The sequence below is a fragment of the Bombina bombina genome, chromosome 2 (assembly GCF_027579735.1).
Source record: "Bombina bombina isolate aBomBom1 chromosome 2, aBomBom1.pri, whole genome shotgun sequence".
Lineage (NCBI taxonomy): Eukaryota > Metazoa > Chordata > Amphibia > Anura > Bombinatoridae > Bombina > Bombina bombina.
The window spans coordinates 40,468,905-40,492,602 of NC_069500.1; the positions used below are offsets into that span (position 1 = coordinate 40,468,905).

General features: G+C 39.6%; 1 protein-coding gene across 1 annotated transcript in view; it reads left to right on the forward strand.

Annotated features, from left to right (window-relative positions):
* The first annotated feature begins 1,144 nt into the window (after positions 1–1,144).
* NOL6 (nucleolar protein 6) overlaps positions 1,145–23,698 on the forward strand; it is a 251,230-nt gene continuing 228,676 nt past the window's right edge. The window contains exon 1 of the mRNA XM_053701046.1: positions 1,145–1,218. The gene's annotated coding sequence lies outside the window, so the exon portion shown is untranslated. The remainder of the gene's footprint in view (positions 1,219–23,698) is intronic.

The window sequence follows — 23,698 nt, forward strand, 5'->3', positions numbered from 1 at the left end:
GGGCTGGCTCCTAGGCTTAGATTCCTGCTTTTTCAAATAAAGATACTAGGAGAACGAAGAAAAATTGATAATAGGAGTAAATTAGAAAGTTGTTTAAAATTGCTGCTCTATCTGAATCATGGAAGAAAAAAATTGGGTTTAGTGTCTCTTTAAAGGGACATGAAACCCAATTTTGTTTTCATTAATCAGATAGCGAATACAATTTTAAACAGCTTTCAAACTTACTTTTATTATCAAATTTGCTACGTTCTCTTGGCATCTTTTGTTTAACGAGTACCAATGCATTACTGGGAACATATTAGATGAGCCAATGACAAGAGGCATATGTGTGCAGCCACCAATCAGCAGCTGCCCATGAGCCTACCTAGATATGCTTTTCAACCAAGGATACCAATAGAATGAAGCAAATTAGATAAAAGAAGTAAATTGGAAAGTTGTGTAAAATTGCATAATCTATCTGCATCATGAAAGTTTAATTTTCAAGGTTTCATGTTTCTGTCCCTTTAATCAATATTGTACTCAATTCTTTCTATCATGTATATCAGGGGTAGCCACCCGGCGGCCTTCTGCATTCATTTTTGCAGTTCCCTGGAAAAAGTAGAACTAAAAATATGTCTTGTAGTTTTTGTACATTCTTTGGGTTAGCTTTCTGGAGGTGAGAACAGCAGAGAGAAGGTATCCTGCAACCTTACCTAGATCTGTCCCTGTACCCCAGATATATTTATTAAATCTTATTTGTGTGTTTAATAGCCATGGCCCCGTGTGTTAGCAACTTGCCTATCACTTTAGCAGAATTTGCACATGGGGAAAATATTCTTTGCCTGAACAGCAATTGTTTAAATTTAAGCTGAACTGAATACTGCAGTATTCTTTTTGTACTTCATTCAAATCACTCTGCCTCTGCTTTACCTGTGGTTTGGACACACCCATACAATTATAACAAGAAAACAGAACTGAAATACATTTTGAAATATCATCTTTTAGAGCAAATAAAGAAAAGGTTTGACTAGTAAGTCATCAATCAGCAAGCGCTACCCAGGTGCTAAACCAAATTTCAGCACCTGGGTACATTTAGCCACCAATCAATGTAGCCACTAATCAGCAAGCACTACCCAGGGTGCTGAACTAAAAAATGGGCCAGCTCCTAAGATTACATTCCTGCCTTTTCAAATGAAGATACCAAGAGAACAAAGACAAACTGATAAAAGGAATATATAAGTAAGTTGCTTAAATGAAATGCTCTATCTGAATCATGAAAGTTTAATTTTGACTAGACTATCCCTTTAAAGGGACACTGAACTCAATTTACTCATATTATCAATTATTCTTCATTCTTTGGCTATCTTTATTTGAAAAGCAAGAATGTAAGTTTAGAAGCCGGTCCATTTTTGGTTCACAACCTGAGTTGTGCTTGCTGATTGGTGGTTAAATGTGCTCACCAATAAGAAAGTGATGCCCAGTGTCCTGAACGAAAAATTGTCTGGCTCCTTAGCTTAGATGCCTTCTTTTGCAAATAAAGATAGCAATAGAATGAAGAAAAATTGATAATAGGAGTAAATTAAAAAGTTGCTTAAAATTGCATGCTCTATCTAAATGATGAAAGAACAAAATTTGGGTTTAGTATCCGTTTAAATTCTGGGAATTAGAACTTGCCCAATTTTCAGATCTTAATTATATGAAAAGAGGACAAAATAATGCATAACTAAACATTTTATTTACAAATCTCAAGGTGTTTTCTGTCCTTTTATACCTTTGCCTGAATTAAATAGATTGATAGCTTTTGTATGTATTGCAAAATATCAGAAAGACAGTTTACCCTCCAGCCAAAACAGAACTAAATATTTCATGTGTCAGGATTGGCTCTGACATCATAGATACTATTTTAATAAAATGTGGGAATACCGGAGACTACAACTTTAACATATCCCCTCTGGACTTAACTGACTAACAGATTATATATTCTTTATTTACAGTTCAAGAAGTGATTATATATCTGTGTTTCGCTTATTATGGGGGAGGGGAAGTGGGTGTGTTTTACTTTTTTTTCTCTTGCTTTTGTGTTTACATTATATGATTTAAATAACCTCTTCAATCTTTTGTTGACTGGCAGTAAGGACATATAAAAGGAATTTTGAGATGCATATGTATCTCTATGTGTCATTGGTTGCCCTGGGGCACAAACATTCTTCTCTCCTTCTCTTTTTAATGTTTTGTGTTGATTCTTAGGTTATCTGAGAACTCGTTTTTACTGTGTTTGGTTAATTTTACTTTTTTATATAAGATACAGTCTACTGATTTAACTTCTTTGAAGGGACAATAAAGTAAAAATAAAACTTAAAGGAATAGGAAACCCAAAAATGTTCGTTCATGATTCAGATAGAACAGGGAATTTTTAACAAAATTACTTGTTTTATCAATTTGTCTTTGTTCTTTAGAATGTTTTGTTGAAAAGCTGGGACGTATGCTTAGGAGCCGGCCATTTCTGAAGCACTATATGGCAGCAGTTTTGCAAGTATGCTATTCATGTGCTAAAGCACTAGATGGCAACACCTATTTCCAGCCATGTAGTGCTCCAGATTTCTTCAACATAGAATATCATGGGAACTAAGCAAATTTGATTATAGAAGTAAATTGAAAACTTTTTAAAAAAATTGTATGTTCTGTCTAAATCACAAAAGTAAATGTTTGGGTTTCATATCCCTTTAAATTGACTGGCTAGACTCGCAGACATCCCCAAACTTGACCCTCCAGAGGTTTTGGAACTATATTTCCCATGATGCTTAGCCAGCTGGGTATGAAATTTTAAACAACTGTCCAATTTACTTCTCTTTTCAATGTGGCTTAGTTGATCTTAAAAGTAAATTGGACAATTGTTTTAAAGTGCATATTCTATCTTAATTATGTATGTTTAATTTGACTTTACTCCCTAGTGTCTATTACTTAAAGGAATATGAAACCCAAACATTTCCTTTCATGATTCAGATAGAGAATACAATTTAAAAAAAGTTTCCAATTTAATTCTATTATCAAATTTACTTTATTCTCATGGTATTCTTTGTGGAAGAGATATCTAGATATGTAGTGTGCATGACAGGAAATAGTGCTGCCATCTAGTGCTCTTGCTAATGTATAACATTAGTACTACATGACAGGAAATAGTGCTGCCATCTAGTGCTCTTGCTAATGTATAACATTAGTACTACATGACAGGAAATAGTGCTGCCATCTAGTGTTCTTGCTAATGTATAACATTAGTACTACATGACAGGAAATAGTGCTGCCATCTAGTGCTCTTGCTAATGTATAACATTAGCACTACATGACAGGAAATAGTGCTGCCATCTAGTGCTCTTGTTAATGTATAACATTAGCACTACATGACAGGAAATAGTGCTGTCATCTAGTGCTCTTGCTAATGTATAACATTAGCACTACATGACAGGAAAGAGTGCTGCCATCTAGTGCTCTTGCTAATGTATAACATTAGCACTACATGACAGGAAATAGTGCTGCCATCTAGTGCTCTTGCTAATGTATAACATTAGCACTATATGACAGGAAATAACATTAGCACTATATGACAGGAAATAGTGCTGCCATCTAGTGCTCTTGCTAATGTATAACATTAGCACTACATGACAGGAAATAGTGCTGCCATCTAGTGCTCTTGCTAATGTACTACATGACAGGAAATAGTGCTGCCATCTAGTGCTCTTGCTAATGTATAACACTAGTACTACATGACAGGAAATAGTGCTGCCATCTAGTGCTCTTGCTAATGTATAACATTAGTACTACATGACAGGAAATAGTGCTGCCATATAGTGCTCTTGCTAATGTATAACATTAGTACTACATGACAGGAAATAGTGCTGCCATCTAGTGCTCTTGCTAATGTATAACACTAGCACTACATGACAGGAAATAGTGCTGCCATCTAGTGCTCTTGCTAATGTATAACATTAGTACTATATGACAGGAAATAGTGCTGCCCTCTAGTGCTCTTGCTAATGTATAACATTGTAGTACTACATGACAGGAAATAGTGCTGCCATCTAGTTCTCTTGCTAATGTATAACACTAGTACTACATGACAGGAAATAGTGCTGCCATCTATTGCTCTTGCTAATGTATAACATTAGCACTACATGACAGGAAATAGTGCTGTCATCTAGTGCTCTTGCTAATGTATAACATTAGTACTACATGACAGAAAATATTGCTGCCATCTAGTGCTCTTGCTAATGTATAACATTAGTACTACATGACAGGAAATAGTGCTGCCATCTAGTGCTCTTGCTAATGTATAACATTAGTACTACATGACAGGAAATAGTGCTGCCATCTAGTGCTCTTGCTAATGTATAACATTAGTACTACATGACAGGAAATAGTGCTGCCATCTAGTGCTCTTGCTAATGTATAACATTAGCACTACATGACAGGAAATAGTGCTGCCATCTAGTGCTCTTGCTAATGTATAACATTAGTACTACATGACAGGAAATAGTGCTGCCATCTAGTGCTCTTGCTAATGTATAAAATTAGTACTACATGACAGGAAATAGTGCTGCCATCAAGTGCTCTTGCTAATGTATAACATTAGCACTACATGACAGGAAATAGTGCTGCCATCTAGTGCTCTTGCTAATGTATAACATTAGTACTACATGACAGGAAATAGTGCTGCCATCTAGTGATCTTGCTAATGTATAACACTAGTACTGCATGACAGGAAATAGTGCTGCCATCTAGTGCTCTTGCTAATGTATAACATTAGTACTACATGACAGGAAATAGTGCTGCCATCTAGTGCTCTTGCTAATGTTTAACATTAGCACTACATGACAGGAAATAGTGCTGCCATCTAGTGCTCTTGCTAATGTATAACACTAGTACTGCATGACAGGAAATAGTGCTGCCATCTAGTGCTCTTGCTAATGTATAACATTAGTACTACATGACAGGAAATAGTGCTGCCATCTAGTGCTCTTGCTAATATATAACATTAGTACTACATGACAGGAAATAGTGCTGCCATCTAGTGCTCTTGCTAATGTATAACATTAGTACTACATGACAGGAAATAGTGCTGCCATCTAGTGCTCTTGCTAATGTAAAACATTAGTACTACATGACAGGAAATAGTGCTGCCATCTAGTGCTCTTGCTAATGTATAACATTAGTACTACATGACAGGAAATAGTGCTGCCATCTAGTGCTCTTGCTAATGTATAACATTAGTACTACATCACAGGAAATAGTGCTGCCGCTAGTGCTCTTGCTAATGTATAACATTAGTACTACATGACAGGAAGTAGTGCTGCCATCTAGTGCTCTTGCTAATGTATAACATTAGTACTACATGACAGGAAATAGTGCTGCCATCTAATGCTCTTGCTAATGTATAACATTAGTACTACATGACAGGAAATAGTGCTGCCATCTAGTGCTCTTGCTAATGTATAACATTAGTACTACATGACAGGAAATAGTGCTGCCATCTAATGCTCTTGCTAATGTATAACATTGTTGCAAAACTACTGCCATATAGTGCTGCAGACACGTGCACACTCCTGAGCTTACATACCTGCTTTTCAAAATCAACTCTATCATATTTGATCTGGTTGATTGCTGTACGCCGCTCAGAAGCGGTGGATCCAGTTAAGGAGCAGTGGTCTTAAGACCGCTGCCTTTTAACTCCTGTTCCGCAATCTTTCTTTCTTTTTTCCCATTGTTCGAAAAAGAGGAATTGCTGTTTTTTCTGTTAATCTCTGTGTGTTTGTGAAATAGAGTAGAGGGGTGTTATGATAAGTGTTAAACAATATGAATGTCATTTATACATGGGCATGATCAATATATTGGACATATTTGATCAGTGATGTTTATCTATCTTTCAACATGTTAAATGTATTTTTTATATATTTTTTAATTCATTAAGAAAACCTAATTTTCCATTTTGATGAGATTTTCATCTAAAATCAAGAACACTGTAGGATATTAATTTCCATAAAAAGAAAGTTGCTGTAGCTTTTCTCTTTTAAAATGGAAATTTAATAGTTCTCACTCTGTCAATCTTGAAACCGCTAAGTGATGAGGTTTTAAACATAGTCCAAAGTTGCAGGGCTCACTGTGCAGACTATAATTTCCCAAGCTCCCTCTCACTGTACAGAACGTGATTTCCAAAGCTCACTCTCGCTGTACAGAATGTGATTTCCAAAGCTCACTCTCACTGTACAGAACGTGATTTCCAAAGCTCACTCTCACTGTACAGAACGTGATTTCCTGTGATTTCCAAAGCTCACTCTCACTGTACAGAACGTGATTTCCAAACCTCACTCTTACTGTACAGAACGTGATTTCCAAAGCTCACTCTCACTGTACAGAACGTGATTTCCAAAGCTCACTCTCACTGTACAGATTGTGATTTCCAAAGCTCACTCTCACTGTACAGATTGTGATTTCCAAAGCTCACTCTCACTGTACAGAACGTGATTTCCAAACCTCACTCTTACTGTACAGAATGTGATTTACAAAGCTCACTCTCACTGTACAGAACGTTATTTACAAAGCTCACTCTCACTGTACAGAACGTGATTTCCAAAGCTCACTCTAACTGTACAGAACGTGATTTTCAAAGCTCACTCCCACTGTACAGATTGTGATTTCCAAAGCTCACTCTCACTGTACAGAACATGATTTCCAAAGCTCACTCTCACTGTACAGAATGTGATTTCCAAACCTCACTCTCACTGTACAGATTGTGATTTCCAAAGCTCACTCTCACTGTACAGAACGTGATTTCCAAACCTCACTCTCACTGTACAGAATGTGATTTCCAAAGCTCACTCTCACTGTACAGAACGTGATTTCCAAAGCTCACTCCCACTGTACAGAATATGATTTCCAAAGCTCACTCTCACTGTACAGAACATGATTTCCAAAGCTCACTCTTACTGTACAGAACGTGATTTCCAAAGATCACTCTCACTGTACAGAACGTGATTTCCAAACCTCACTCTCACTGTACAGATTGTGATTTCCAAAGCTCACTCTTACTGTACAGATTGTGATTTCCAAAGCTCACTCTCACTGTACAGAACGTGATTTCCAAAGCTCACTCTCACTGTACAGAACGTGATTTCCAAAGCTCACTCTCACTGTACAGATTGTGATTTCCAAAGCTCACTCTTACTGTACAGAATGTGATTTCCAAAGCTCACTCTCACTGTACAGAACGTGATTTCCAAAGCTCACTCTCACTGTACAGAACATGATTTCCAAAGCTCACTCTCACTGTACAGAATGTGATTTCCAAAGCTCACTCTCACTGTACAGAACGTGATTTCCAAACCTCACTCTCACTGTACAGACTGTGATTTCCAAACCTCCCTCTCACTGTACAGACTGTGATTTACAAACCTCACTTTCACTGTACAGACTGTGATTTACAAACCTCACTCTCACTGTACAGAATGTGATTTACAAACCTCACTCTCACTGTACAGATTGTGATTTCCAAAGCTCACTCTCACTGTACAGAACGTGATTTCCAAAGCTCACTCTCACTGTACAGATTGTGATTTCCAAAGCTCACTCTCACTGTACAGATTGTGATTTCCAAAGCTCACTCTCACTGTACAGAACGTGATTTCCAAAGCTCACTATCACTGTACAGAACGTGATTTCCAAACCTCACTCTCACTGTACAGAACATGATTTCCAAAGCTCACTCTTACTGTACAGAATGTGATTTCCAAAGCTCACTCTTACTGTACAGAATGTGATTTCCAAAGCTCACTCTTACTGTACAGAATGTGATTTCCAAAGCTCACTCTTACTGTACAGAACGTAATTTCCAAAGCTCACTCTTACTGTACAGAATGTGATTTCCAAAGCTCACTCTTACTGTACAGAATGTGATTTCCAAAGCTCACTCTTACTGCACAGAACGTGATTTCCAAAGCTCACTCTCACTGTACAGAATGTGATTTCCAAAGCTCACTCTCACTGTACAGAACATGATTTCCAAAGCTCACTCTCACTGTACAGAATGTGATTTCCAAAGCTCACTCTCACTGTACAGAACGTGATTTCCAAAGCTCACTCTCACTGTACAGAACGTGATTTCCAAAGCTTACTCTCACTGTACAGAACGTGATTTCCAAAGCTCACTCTCACTGTACAGTACGTGATTTCCAAAGCTCACTCTCACTGTACAGTACGTGATTTCCAAAGCTCACTCTCACTGTACAGAACATGATTTCCAAAGCTCACTCTCACTGTACAGAACGTGATTTCCAAAGCTCACTCTCACTGTACAGAACATGATTTCCAAAGCTTACTCTCACTGTACAGAACATGATTTCCAAAGCTCACTCTCACTGTACAGAACGTGATTTCCAAAGCTCACTCTTACTGTACAGAACATGATTTCCAAAGCTCACTCTCACTGTACAGAACATGATTTCCAAAGCTCACTCTCACTGTACAGAACATGATTTCCAAAGCTCACTCTCACTGTACAGAATGTGATTTCCAAAGCTCACTCTCACTGTACAGAACGTGATTTCCAAAGCTCACTCTCACTGTACAGAACGTGATTTCCAAAGCTCACTCTCACTGTACAGATTGTGATTTCCAAAGCTCACTCTAACTGTACAGATTGTGATTTCCAAAGCTCACTCTCACTGTACAGAACGTGATTTCCAAAGCTCACTCTCACTGTACAGAACGTGATTTCCAAACCTCACTCTCACTGTACAGAACGTGATTTCCAAAGCTCACTCTTACTGTACAGAATGTGATTTCCAAAGCTCACTCTTACTGTACAGAATGTGATTTCCAAAGCTCACTCTTACTGTACAGAATGTGATTTCCAAAGCTCACTCTTACTGTACAGAACGTGATTTCCAAAGCTCACTCTCACTGTACAGAAACTGATTTCCAAAGCTCACTCTCACTGTACAGAATGTGATTTCCAAAGCTCACTCTCACTGTACAGAACATGATTTCCAAAGCTCACTCTCACTGTACAGAATGTGATTTCCAAAGCTCACTCTCACTGTACAGAACGTGATTTCCAAAGCTCACTCTCACTGTACAGAACGTGATTTCCAAAGCTTACTCTCACTGTACAGAACGTGATTTCCAAAGCTCACTCTCACTGTACAGATTGTGATTTCCAAAGCTCACTCTCACTGTACAGTACGTGATTTCCAAAGCTCACTCTCACTGTACAGAACATGATTTCCAAAGCTCACTCTCACTGTACAGAACGTGATTTCCAAAGCTCACTCTCACTGTACAGAACATGATTTCCAAAGCTCACTCTCACTGTACAGAACATGATTTCCAAAGCTCACTCTCACTGTACAGAACGTGATTTCCAAAGCTCACTCTCACTGTACAGAACATGATTTCCAAAGCTCACTCTCACTGTACAGAACATGATTTCCAAAGCTCACTCTCACTGTACAGAACATGATTTCCAAAGCTCACTCTCACTGTACAGAACATGATTTCCAAAGCTCACTCTCACTGTACAGAACGTGATTTCCAAAGCTCACTCTCACTGTACAGAACATGATTTCCAAAGCTCACTCTTACTGTACAGAACATGATTTCCAAAGCTCACTCTCACTGTACAGAACATGATTTCCAAAGCTCACTCTCACTGTACAGAACGTGATTTCCAAAGCTCACTCTCACTGTACAGAACATGATTTCCAAAGCTCACTCTCACTGTACAGAACGTGATTTCCAAAGCTCACTCTCACTGTACAGAACATGATTTCCAAAGCTCACTCTCACTGTACAGAATGTGATTTCCAAAGCTCACTCTCACTGTACAGAATGTGATTTCCAAAGCTCACTCTCACTGTACAGAACGTGATTTCCAAAGCTCACTCTCACTGTACAGAACGTGATTTCCAAACCTCACTCTCACTGTACAGACTGTGATTTACAAAGCTCACTCTCACTGTACAGAACGTGATTTCCAAAGCTCACTCTCACTGTACAGAACGTGATTTCCAAAGCTCACTCTCACTGTACAGAACGTGATTTCCAAAGCTCACTCTTACTGTACAGAATGTGATTTCCAAAGCTCACTCTTACTGTACAGAATGTGATTTCCAAAGCTCACTCTCACTGTACAGAATGTGATTTCCAAAGCTCACTCTTACTGTACAGAACGTAATTTCCAAAGCTCACTCTTACTGTACAGAAAGTGATTTCCAAAGCTCACTCTTACTGTACAGAATGTGATTTCCAAAGCTCACTCTTACTGTACAGAACGTGATTTCCAAAGCTCACTCTCACTGTACAGAACGTGATTTCCAAAGCTCACTCTCACTGTACAGAATGTGATTTCCAAAGCTCACTCTCACTGTACAGAACATGATTTCCAAAGCTCACTCTCACTGTACAGAATGTGATTTCCAAAGCTCACTCTCACTGTACAGAACGTGATTTCCAAAGCTCACTCTCACTGTACAGAACGTGATTTCCAAAGCTTACTCTCACTGTACAGAACGTGATTTCCAAAGCTCACTCTCACTGTACAGATTGTGATTTCCAAAGCTCACTCTCACTGTACAGTACGTGATTTCCAAAGCTCACTCTCACTGTACAGAACATGATTTCCAAAGCTCACTCTCACTGTACAGAACGTGATTTCCAAAGCTCACTCTCACTGTACAGAACATGATTTCCAAAGCTCACTCTCACTGTACAGAACATGATTTCCAAAGCTCACTCTCACTGTACAGAACGTGATTTCCAAAGCTCACTCTCACTGTACAGAACATGATTTCCAAAGCTCACTCTCACTGTACAGAACATGATTTCCAAAGCTCACTCTCACTGTACAGAACATGATTTCCAAAGCTCACTCTCACTGTACAGAACATGATTTCCAAAGCTCACTCTCACTGTACAGAACGTGATTTCCAAAGCTCACTCTCACTGTACAGAACATGATTTCCAAAGCTCACTCTTACTGTACAGAACATGATTTCCAAAGCTCACTCTCACTGTACAGAACATGATTTCCAAAGCTCACTCTCACTGTACAGAACGTGATTTCCAAAGCTCACTCTCACTGTACAGAACATGATTTCCAAAGCTCACTCTCACTGTACAGAACGTGATTTCCAAAGCTCACTCTCACTGTACAGAACATGATTTCCAAAGCTCACTCTCACTGTACAGATTGTGATTTCCAAAGCTCACTCTCACTGTACAGATTGTGATTTCCAAAGCTCACTCTCACTGTACAGAACGTGATTTCCAAAGCTCACTCTCACTGTACAGAACGTGATTTCCAAACCTCACTCTCACTGTACAGACTGTGATTTACAAACCTCACTCTCACTGTACAGACTGTGATTTACAAACCTCACTCTCACTGTACAGACTGTGATTTACAAACTTCACTCTCACTGTACAGAACGTGATTTCCAAAGCTCACTCTCACTGTACAGACTGTGATTTCCAAAGCTCACTCTCACTGTACAGATTGTGATTTCCAAAGCTCACTCTCACTGTACAGAACGTGATTTCCAAAGCTCACTCTCACTGTACAGGTTGTGATTTCCAAAGCTCACTGTCACTGTACAGATTGTGATTTCCAAAGCTCACTCTCACTGTACAGAATGTGATTTCCAAAGCTCACTCTCACTGTACAGAATGTGATTTCCAAAGCTCACTCTCACTGTACAGAATGTGATTTCCAAAGCTCACTCTCACTGTACAGAATGTGATTTCCAAAGCTCACTCTCACTGTACAGAACGTGATTTCCAAAGCTCACTCTCACTGTACAGAACGTGATTTCCAAAGCTTACTCTCACTGTACAGAACGTGATTTCCAAAGCTCACTCTCACTGTACAGATTGTGATTTCCAAAGCTCACTCTCACTGTACAGTACGTGATTTCCAAAGCTCACTCTCACTGTACAGAACATGATTTCCAAAGCTCACTCTCACTGTACAGAACGTGATTTCCAAAGCTCACTCTCACTGTACAGAACATGATTTCCAAAGCTCACTCTCACTGTACAGAACATGATTTCCAAAGCTCACTCTCACTGTACAGAACGTGATTTCCAAAGCTCACTCTCACTGTACAGAACGTGATTTCCAAAGCTCACTCTCACTGTACAGAACATGATTTCCAAAGCTCACTCTCACTGTACAGAACATGATTTCCAAAGCTCACTCTCACTGTACAGAACATGATTTCCAAAGCTCACTCTCACTGTACAGAACGTGATTTCCAAAGCTCACTCTCACTGTACAGAACATGATTTCCAAAGCTCACTCTTACTGTACAGAACATGATTTCCAAAGCTCACTCTCACTGTACAGAACGTGATTTCCAAAGCTCACTCTCACTGTACAGAACGTGATTTCCAAAGCTCACTCTCACTGTACAGAACGTGATTTCCAAAGCTCACTCTCACTGTACAGAACGTGATTTCCAAAGCTCACTCTCACTGTACAGAACATGATTTCCAAAGCTCACTCTCACTGTACAGAATGTGATTTCCAAAGCTCACTCTCACTGTACAGATTGTGATTTCCAAAGCTCACTCTCACTGTACAGAACGTGATTTCCAAAGCTCACTCTCACTGTACAGAACGTGATTTCCAAAGCTCACTCTCACTGTACAGACTGTGATTTACAAAGCTCACTCTCACTGTACAGAACGTGATTTCCAAAGCTCACTCTCACTGTACAGAACGTGATTTCCAAAGCTCACTCTTACTGTACAGAATGTGAGTTCCAAAGCTCACTCTTACTGTACAGAATGTGATTTCCAAAGCTCACTCTTACTGTACAGAATGTGATTTCCAAAGCTCACTCTTACTGTACAGAACGTAATTTCCAAAGCTCACTCTTACTGTACAGAAAGTGATTTCCAAAGCTCACTCTTACTGTACAGAATGTGATTTCCAAAGCTCACTCTTACTGTACAGAACGTGATTTCCAAAGCTCACTCTCACTGTACAGAACGTGATTTCCAAAGCTCACTCTCACTGTACAGAATGTGATTTCCAAAGCTCACTCTCACTGTACAGAACATGATTTCCAAAGCTCACTCTCACTGTACAGAATGTGATTTCCAAAGCTCACTCTCACTGTACAGAACGTGATTTCCAAAGCTCACTCTCACTGTACAGAACGTGATTTCCAAAGCTCACTCTCACTGTACAGAACGTGATTTCCAAAGCTCACTCTCACTGTACAGATTGTGATTTCCAAAGCTCACTCTCACTGTACAGTACGTGATTTCCAAAGCTCACTCTCACTGTACAGAACATGATTTCCAAAGCTCACTCTCACTGTACAGAACGTGATTTCCAAAGCTCACTCTCACTGTACAGAACATGATTTCCAAAGCTCACTCTCACTGTACAGAACATGATTTCCAAAGCTCACTCTCACTGTACAGAACGTGATTTCCAAAGCTCACTCTCACTGTACAGAACATGATTTCCAAAGCTCACTCTCACTGTACAGAACATGATTTCCAAAGCTCACTCTCACTGTACAGAACATGATTTCCAAAGCTCACTCTCACTGTACAGAACATGATTTCCAAAGCTCACTCTCACTGTACAGAACGTGATTTCCAAAGCTCACTCTCACTGTACAGAACATGATTTCCAAAGCTCACTCTTACTGTACAGAACATGATTTCCAAAGCTCACTCTCACTGTACAGAACATGATTTCCAAAGCTCACTCTCACTGTACAGAACGTGATTTCCAAAGCTCACTCTCACTGTACAGAACATGATTTCCAAAGCTCACTCTCACTGTACAGAACGTGATTTCCAAAGCTCACTCTCACTGTACAGAACATGATTTCCAAAGCTCACTCTCACTGTACAGATTGTGATTTCCAAAGCTCACTCTCACTGTACAGAATGTGATATCCAAAGCTCACTCTCACTGTACAGAACGTGATTTCCAAAGCTCACTCTCACTGTACAGAACGTGATTTCCAAACCTCACTCTCACTGTACAGACTGTGATTTACAAACCTCACTCTCACTGTACAGACTGTGATTTACAAACCTCACTCTCACTGTACAGACTGTGATTTACAAACCTCACTCTCACTGTACAGAACGTGATTTCCAAAGCTCACTCTCACTGTACAGACTGTGATTTCCAAAGCTCACTCTCACTGTACAGATTGTGATTTCCAAAGCTCACTCTCACTGTACAGAACGTGATTTCCAAAGCTCACTCTCACTGTACAGGTTGTGATTTCCAAAGCTCACTGTCACTGTACAGATTGTGATTTCCAAAGCTCACTCTCACTGTACAGAATGTGATTTCCAAAGCTCACTCTCACTGTACAGAATGTGATTTCCAAAGCTCACTCTCACTGTACAGAATGTGATTTCCAAAGCTCACTCTCACTGTACAGAATGTGATTTCCAAAGCTCACTCTTACTGTACAGAATGTGATTTCCAAAGCTCACTCTCACTGTACAGAATGTGATTTCCAAAGCTCACTCTCACTGTACAGAATGTGATTTCCAAAGCTCACTCTCACTGTACAGAATGTGATTTCCAAAGCTCACTCTCACTGTACAGAACGTGATTTCCAAAGCTCACTCTCACTGTACAGAACGTGATTTCCAAAGCTCATTCTCACTGTACAGATTGTGATTTCCAAAGCTCACTCTCACTGTACAGAACGTGATTTCCAAAGCTCACTCTCACTGTACAGATTGTGATTTCCAAAGCTCACTCTCACTGTACAGATTGTGATTTCCAAAGCTCACTCTCACTGTACAGAACATGATTTCCAAACCTCACTCTTACTGTACAGACTGTGATTTCCAAAGCTCACTCTCACTGTACAGAACGTAATTTCCAAACCTCACTCTCACTGTACAGATTGTGATTTCCAAGCCTCACTCTTACTGTACAGAACGTGATTGGAGAAGGGACCTCATAAATGTCCACCTCATTTAACCCTTAGTAATCCAACTTTGGGAAAAACTTTATATTAAAGTGATAGTAAATCGTCAAATTTTTTAAATACTGGGATTTAGCAGTGCAACAAATAAAGGCCGCTGCTTCTTAACCTGAGTCTGAGGGAGGGGGAACATGATCTATGATCACATGCCTGAGATCGTATACTAGATACCCTGATTTTACAAATGCCGTGCTACCAGCTGATCTGATGTTCCTAATACTGCACATACTGTTGTTTAAAATTGCATGCTCTATCTGAATCATTAAAGAAAAATTTAGGTTTCATATTCCTTTAAGTAAATTGATATATAATAGATACAAATATATGGATTCAAATTTTTGAATTTTGAATATTGCATAATTTGAATATTAAATTTAAAGAGAGCATTAGAAATACTTTTACAAATATATCGATTTGAATTTTTCAATTTTTAACTATTGCATATTATAAAAATTCAAGTAGAATTTTACATTTGAAGAAAGCATTAGAAATACTGTTACATTAAACACGTTAGACTGTTATACAAACATTCCAAATTCTAAACCAACAAACCAATTTACAAATTTGCATTTCTTGTATCAAATTTACCTATTTTTAGTTTAGTCTTTATTAAAACTTAACTGCTAAAAGAGCATAATGAGGAAGGCTCAGGAGCATGCATGTGTCTTATGCGCTATATGACAGCAGTGTTTACAACAATGTTTGTAACAATGTTGTACACATAGTGCTGAAAGCCTGAATATAAAGGTGAAAACAGGTTAGTCACATTATAGAAAGTTTGAGTTTAATTAAGGGTGAGGCATCCAGATAGAGAAAGTAGATAGATGGATGTCATGAAATTAAACATAATAAGAACATTTCTAACACATTTGCTCAAGGATAGCTTTATATATCACTGGCTGTAGTGGCGTGAAGCAGTAGCAGTAGCTATTACTTTAACTTTATTTACGTTTAAGTTGATATCCAGCTGTTCCTCTGCTGCCCTCCTCCGACCCTAAAGAGAACATTACTAGTGGCCCTATTAAAAAGAGTGGTTAAAAACATTACAGAGGATAAACAACAACAATTGTTGGATATGAAAGTCTGCTTTATCCAATGTGGTTATAATATACAAGAATTAAAATTACAAGTCTCCAGTATGATGGAATTGATGCAGAAATTGCAACAAATGGATAACAGATTTCTATTTGTTACAAATTTTACTCCAAACAAGATGGAAATATTGAATGTTCTGACAGATAACTGGCATATCTTAAAGTCTGACAAGAAGAGCCTCCCCTTTAAATATATAGGCCGGTCCTGAGTGGGATTCAGACAAGCAAGGTCAATGCATGATTTCTTGATCAAAAAACCTTCTCATACATTTGCTACCTGCTCCCAAACTGGGTTGCTATAAATGTGCAAGCTGTACAACCTCTAATGGGTTGTATTTAGGGAAATTCTTTGTTCATCCTTTGCTGAATCCAGATGCTTTATTCAACACAAATTGAGTGCATTCTAGAGTGCTCCATTAGATAAATAGGGGCATATTTATGATTGTGCGTGTGGACATGATACGATATAGCGGATCATGTCCGCTGAACATCGATAAATGCCGACAGCATACGCTTTCGGCATTTATCATTGCAACAGCAGTTCTTGTGAATTGATGGTGCAATGCTGCCCCCTGCCGATTTGCGGCCAATTGTCCGCTAGCAGGGGGTTTCAATCAACCCGATCGTATTAGATCGGGTTGATTTCTGGCAATTTCTGTCCGCGGCTTCAGAGCAGGCGGACAGGTTATGTAGCAGCGGTCTTTAGACCGCTGCTATATAACTTCTGTTTCTGGCTCGCCAGAAACATGGGGCATCAAGCTCCGTACAGAGCTTGATAAATATGCCCCATAGTGTAATAATTATACTGTTTTTGTTGCAAATTTAATGTAGAAAAAATAGTTGACAACCCGAGAATCAGGATAGCTAAACATTGAGCCCCCATCTGTGCAGTATTAGGAACATCAGATCAGCTGGTAGCACGGCATTTGTAAAATCAGGGTATCTAGTATATGATCTCAGGCATGTGATCATAGATCATGTTCCCCCTCCCTCAGGCTACACTTTTATCACAAAGAGAGGCCTTATGGATTTTTACTTTGGATTCACTATCCCCCAAAGGGTTAAATACCCGTTTAGACTGACACTGGTTCTGTAAAAACATAATTTATGCTTACCTGATAAATTTATTTCTCTTGTAGTGTATCCAGGTTTTTGTACTTTATTGACAAGTTTAAGCCTGTTTAACATGTCTGTGCCTTCAGATAAACTATGTTCTGTATGTATGGAAGCCAATGTGTCTCCCCCTTCAAAATTGTGTGATAATTGTGCCATAGCGTCCAAACAAAGTAAGGACAGTACTGCCACAGATAATAAAGTTGCCCAAGATGATTCATCAGATGAAGGGAGTAGACATAGTTCAACATCATCTCCTTCTGTGTCTACACCAGTTTTGCCCACGCAGGAGACCCCTAGTACTTCTAGCGCGCCAATGCTTATTACTATGCAACAATTGACGGCAGTAATGGATAACTCCATAGCAAATATTTTATCCAAAATGCCTGCATACCAGAGAAAGCGCGATTGCTCTGTTTTAAACACTGTAGAGCAGGAGGGCGCTGATGATAATTGCTCTGTCATACCCTCACACCAATCTGAAGGGGCCATGAGGGAGGTTTTGTCAGATGGGGAAATTTCAGATTCAGGTAGAATTTCTCAACAGGCAGAACCTGATGTTGTGACATTTAAATTTAAATTAGAGCATCTCCGCGCACTGCTTAAGGAGGTGTTATCTACTCTGGATGATTGTGACAACCTGGTCATTCCAGAAAAATTGTGCAAGATGGACAAGTTCCTAGAGGTTCCGGTGCACCCCGACGCTTTTCCTATACCCAAGCGGGTGGCGGACATAGTGAATAAGGAGTGGGAGAAGCCCGGCATACCTTTTGTTCCCCCTCCTATATTTAAGAAATTATTTCCTATGGTCGACCCCAGAAAGGACTTATGGCAGACAGTCCCTAAGGTCGAGGGGGCAGTTTCTACACTAGCCAAGCGCACTACTATTCCTATCGAGGATAATTGTGCTTTCAAAGATCCTATGGATAAAAAATTGGAGGGTTTGCTTAAAAAGATTTTTGTACAGCAAGGTTACCTCCTGCAACCTATTTCGTGCATTATTCCTGTCACTACAGCAGTGTGGTTCTGGTTCGAGGAACTAGAAAAGTCGCTCAGTAGAGAGACTTCGTATGAGGAGGTTATGGACAGAGTTCACGCACTTAAGTTAGCTAATTCCTTTATTTTAGATGCCGCTTTGCAGTTAGCTAGATTAGCGGCGAAAAATTCTGGGTTTGCAATTGTGGCGCGCAGAGCGCTCTGGCTAAAGTCTTGGTCAGCGGATGTATCTTCCAAGACAAAATTGCTTAATATCCCTTTCAAGGGTAAAACTCTTTTTGGGCCACAATTGAAAGAGATTATCTCAGACATCACTGGGGGTAAGGGCCACGCCCTCCCACAAGATAGGCCTTTCAAAGCCAAGAATAAGTCTAATTTTCGTTCCTTTCGCAATTTCAGGAACGGACCGGCCTCCAACTCTGCAGCCTCTAGACAAGAGGGTAATGCTTCGCAAACCAAACCAGCTTGGAAACCGATGCAAGGCTGGAACAAGGGTAAGCAGGCCAAGAAACCTGCTGCTGCTAACAAAACAGCATGAAGGAGTAGCCCCCGATCCGGGACCGGATCTAGTAGGGGGCAGACTCTCTCTCTTCGCTCAGGCTTGGGCAAGAGATGTTCAGGACCCCTGGGCACTAGAAATAGTTTCTCAGGGTTATCTTCTGGAATTCAAGGAACTACCCCCAAGGGGAAGGTTCCACATGTCTCACTTATCTTCAAACCAAATAAAGAGACAGGCATTCTTACATTGTGTAGAAGACCTGTTAAAAATGGGAGTGATACACCCAGTTCCAACCGTGGAACAAGGAATGGGGTTTTACTCAAATCTGTTTGTGGTTCCCAAAAAAGAGGGAACCTTCAGACCAATTCTGGATTTAAAGATCCTAAACAAATTTCTCAGAGTGCCATCGTTCAAAATGGAAACCATTCGAACGATTTTACCTACAATCCAGGAGGGTCAATTTATGACTATCATGGATCTAAAGGATGCGTATCTACATATTCCTATCCACAAAGATCATCATCAGTTCCTAAGGTTCGCCTTTCTGGACAAACATTACCAGTTTGTGGCTCTCCCATTCGGGCTAGCCACTGCTCCAAGGATTTTCACAAAGGTACTCGGGTCCCTTCTAGCGGTTCTAAGACCAAGGGGCATTGCAGTGGCACCTTACTTGGACGACATTCTGATACAAGCGTTGTCTCTTTCAAAGGCAAAGGCTCACACAGACATCGTTCTGGCCTTTCTCAGATCTCACGGATGGAAAGTGAACATAGAAAAAAGGTTCCCTGTCTCCGTCGACAAGAGTTCCTTTCTTGGGGACAATAATAGATTCTTTAGAAATGAAGATTTTCCTGACAGATGTCAGAAAGTCAAAACTTCTAAGCGCTTGTCAAGTTCTTCATTCTGTTCCACGTCCTTCCATAGCTCAGTGCATGGAAGTAGTAGGGTTGATGGTTGCAGCAATGGACATAGTTCCTTTTGCGCGAATTCATCTAAGACCATTACAACTGTGCATGCTGAAACAGTGGAATGGGGACTATACAGACTTGTCTCCAGTGATTCAAGTAGATCAGAAGACCAGAGACTCACTCCGTTGGTGGCTAACCCAGGACCACCTGTCCCAGGGAATGAGTTTCCGCAGACCAGAGTGGGTCATCGTCACGACCAACGCCAGTCTAGTGGGCTGGGGCGCAATCTTGAACTCCCTGAAAGCTCAGGGGCTATATTCTCGGGAAGAGTCTCTTCTCCCGATAAACATTCTGGAACTCAGAGCGATATTCAATGCTCTCAGGGCTTGGCCTCAACTAGCAAAGGCCAGATTCATAAGATTCCAATCAGACAACATGACGACTGTTGCTTACATCAATCATCAGGGGGGGAACAAGGAGTTCCCTGGCGATGAGAGAAGTGACCAAAATCATAAAATGGGCGGTGGATCACTCCTGCCACCTATCTGCGATCCACATCCCAGGAGTGGAAAACTGGGAGGCGGATTATCTGAGTCGTCAGACAGTCCATCCGGGGGAGTGGGAACTCCACCCGGAGATCTTTACCCAGTTGACTCAATTATGGGGCATTCCAGACATGGATCTCATGGCGTCTCGTCAGAACTTCAAGGTTCCTTGCTACGGGTCCAGATCCAGGGATCCCAAGGCGACTCTAGTGGATGCATTAGTAGCGCCTTGGACCTTCAACCTAGCTTATGTGTTTCCACTGTTTCCTCTCATTCCCAGGCTGATAGCCAGGATCAAGCAGGAGAGGGCCTCGGTGATCTTGATAGCTCCTGCGTGGCCACGCAGGACTTGGTATGCAGACCTGGTGAATATGTCATCGGCTCCACCATGGAAGCTACCTTTGAGACAGGATCTTCTAGTACAAGGTCCATTCGAACATCCAAATCTAGTTTCCCTTCAGCTAACGGCTTGGAAATTGAACGCTTGATTTTATCTAAGCGTGGGTTTTCGGATTCTGTAATACATACTCTGATACAAGCCAGAAAACCTGTAACTAGGAAGATTTACCATAAAATATGGAAAAGATATATCTGTTGGTGTGAATCCAAGGGATTCTCATGGAGTAAGATCAAAATTCCTAGGATCCTTTCTTTTCTCCAAGAAGTTTGGATAAGGGATTATCAGCGAGTTCTCTAAAAGGACAGATTTCTGCTTTATCTGTCTTATTACACAAACGACTGGCAGCTGTGCCTGATGTTCAAGCTTTTGTTCAGGCTTTGGTCAGGATCAAGCCTGTTTACAGACCTTTGACTCCTCCCTGGAGTCTGAATTTAGTTCTTTCAGTTCTTCAAGGGGTTCCGTTTGAACCTCTACATTCCATAGATATCAAGATGTTATCTTGGAAAGTTCTGTTTTTGGTTGCTATTTCTTCTGCTAGAAGAGTTTCTGAGTTATCTGCTCTGCAGTGTAATCCGCCCTATCTGGTGTTCCATTCAGATAAGGTTGTTTTGCGTACTAAACCTGGTTTCCTTCCAAAGGTTGTTTCCAACAAGAATATTAACCAGGAAATAGTTGTGCCTTCTTTGTGTCCGAATCCAGTTTCAAAGAAGGAACGTTTGTTACACAATCTAGATGTAGTTCGTGCTTTAAAGTTCTATTTAGAAGCAACAAAGGATTTCAGACAAACGTCTTCTCTGTTTGTCGTTTATTCTGGCAAGAGGAGAGGTCAAAAAGCTACTGCTACCTCTCTTTCCTTTTGGCTGAAAAGCATCATCCGATTGGCTTACGAGACTGCCGGACGGCAGCCTCCTGAACGCATCACAGCTCACTCTACTAGGGCTGTGGCTTCCACATGGGCCTTCAAGAACGAGGCTTCTGTTGATCAGATATGTAAGGCAGCGACTTGGTCTTCCCTGCACACTTTTGCCAAATTCTACAAATTTGATACTTTTGCTCCTTCGGAAGCTATTTTTGGGAGAAAGGTTTTGCAAGCCGTGGTGCCTTCCGTTTAGGCAACCTGATTGGCTCCCTCCCTTCATCCGTGTCCTAAAGCTTTGGTATTGGTTCCCACAAGTTATGGATGACGCCGTGGACCGGATACACCAATGTTGGAGAAAACAGAATTTATGCTTACCTGATAAATTACTTTCTCCAACGGTGTGTCCGGTCCACGGCCCGCCCTGGTTTTTTAATCAGGTTTGATGAATTTATTTCTTTAACTACAGTCACCATGGCAGCCTATAGTTTCTCCTGTTTTTCTCCTATCCGTCGGTCGAATGACTGGGGTGGGCGGAGCCTAGGAGGGACTATATGGACAGCTTTTGCTGTACTCTTTGCCATTTCCTGTTGGGGAAGAGATATTCCCACAAGTTATGGATGACGCCGTGGACCGGACACACCGTTGGAGAAAGTAATTTATCAGGTAAGCATAAATTCTGTTTTTTTATAATAATTTCTACTTTACTACAAAATATATTATATCATTGTGATAAAGATGTAATGGTCTACAGCCATGCCTCCAATGTGTTATATATTTATGTAACAATATTTTTAATTAATGGAATTATTAATATTAATAATCAATCATAAAATTATTATCAGCAATACCTCCATTAATATAGTATACATTCTATCAGTACACGCCAGTGAACAATAAAATATCTGTAGTATACTCCAAAATAACACTATTGAAATATCTAGAAATTATGACGATAAAATTATTATAAATATTAATATTTAATCTCAAATTAATTCCTAAATTATGACCAGTTAATCTCTATGAACACATTGATTATATTTATGTAGTAACTAAATATCACTTATGACCAGATATATACGGTATATCAATTGGTTAATACAATATTAAAGTATAAAGCAGGCTATAAAGATATTTAGATTATTTACTGTTCAATTAAATCGCCTATACTTCTGTATATGGAAACAATATTATCTATGAATTTACCTTAACTCAAAATGAATTAAGCATCAAATATTACCATTAAACTTTACGAGAACGATTTGTAGTTAGCCAGAAATATTAACCAATTCAATATACAGCTGATTTAACAATGTTATATCCTAATCTCACAGTAAAATCTTAGCTTAAAGGGACAGTCTACACCAGAATTGTTATTGTTTTAAAAGATAGATAATAACTTTTTTACCCATTCCCTAGTTTTGCATAACCAACACAGTTATATTTATATATTTTTAACCTCTGTGATTATCTTGTATCTAAGCCTCTGCAGACTGCCCCTTTATTTCAGTTCTTTGACAGACTTGCAGTTTAGCCAATCCGTGATGGCTCCCAGGTAACTTCACGTGCACAAGCACAGTGTTATCTATATGAAATACGTGAACTAACACCCTCACCTAGTGGTGAAAAACCTGTTAAAATGCATTCTTAAGAGGCGGCCTTCAAGGTCTAAGAAATTAGCATATGAACCTCCTAGGCTAACCTTTCAACTAAGAATACCAAGAGAACAAAGAAAAATTGGTGATACAAGTAAATTGGAAAATTGTTTAAAATTACATGCTCTATCTGAATCATGAAAGTTTTTTTTTTGGACTAGACTGTCCCTTTAACTCCCACAAATCTAATGACATTTTCAGGAAAATATATCCAACTGTCTAGCTCGCAATAAAACAATTCCTAAGATATTTTACAATAGCTCCAAATCAATTCACAAATATAAAATGCAAAATCTCTCTTTTCCACAATGGTAAGTTAAATAATGCTAGAATGACTATATAATCCAGAAAATCCTGAACTATGCAATGTCAAATTATAAATACAAAATACACTTTTAATTTACAGCTACAGCTGTACTATGCTATAAAGAATATTTAGCCAAAGTCTATTGAAAATATTTAAAACAATCGCTAATAGGTTACCAGTTCCAATGAGAGGTCAATATCCCAGATACTTCTATTGTCATACGTGAAGGAAATTCCACTATTTCTTTGCAAACAGGGTAACAGGTCACAGAGTTTATATCTCTCTTTCCTTAAGAGAGTTTTCCAACCAGGGTTACGAGACTT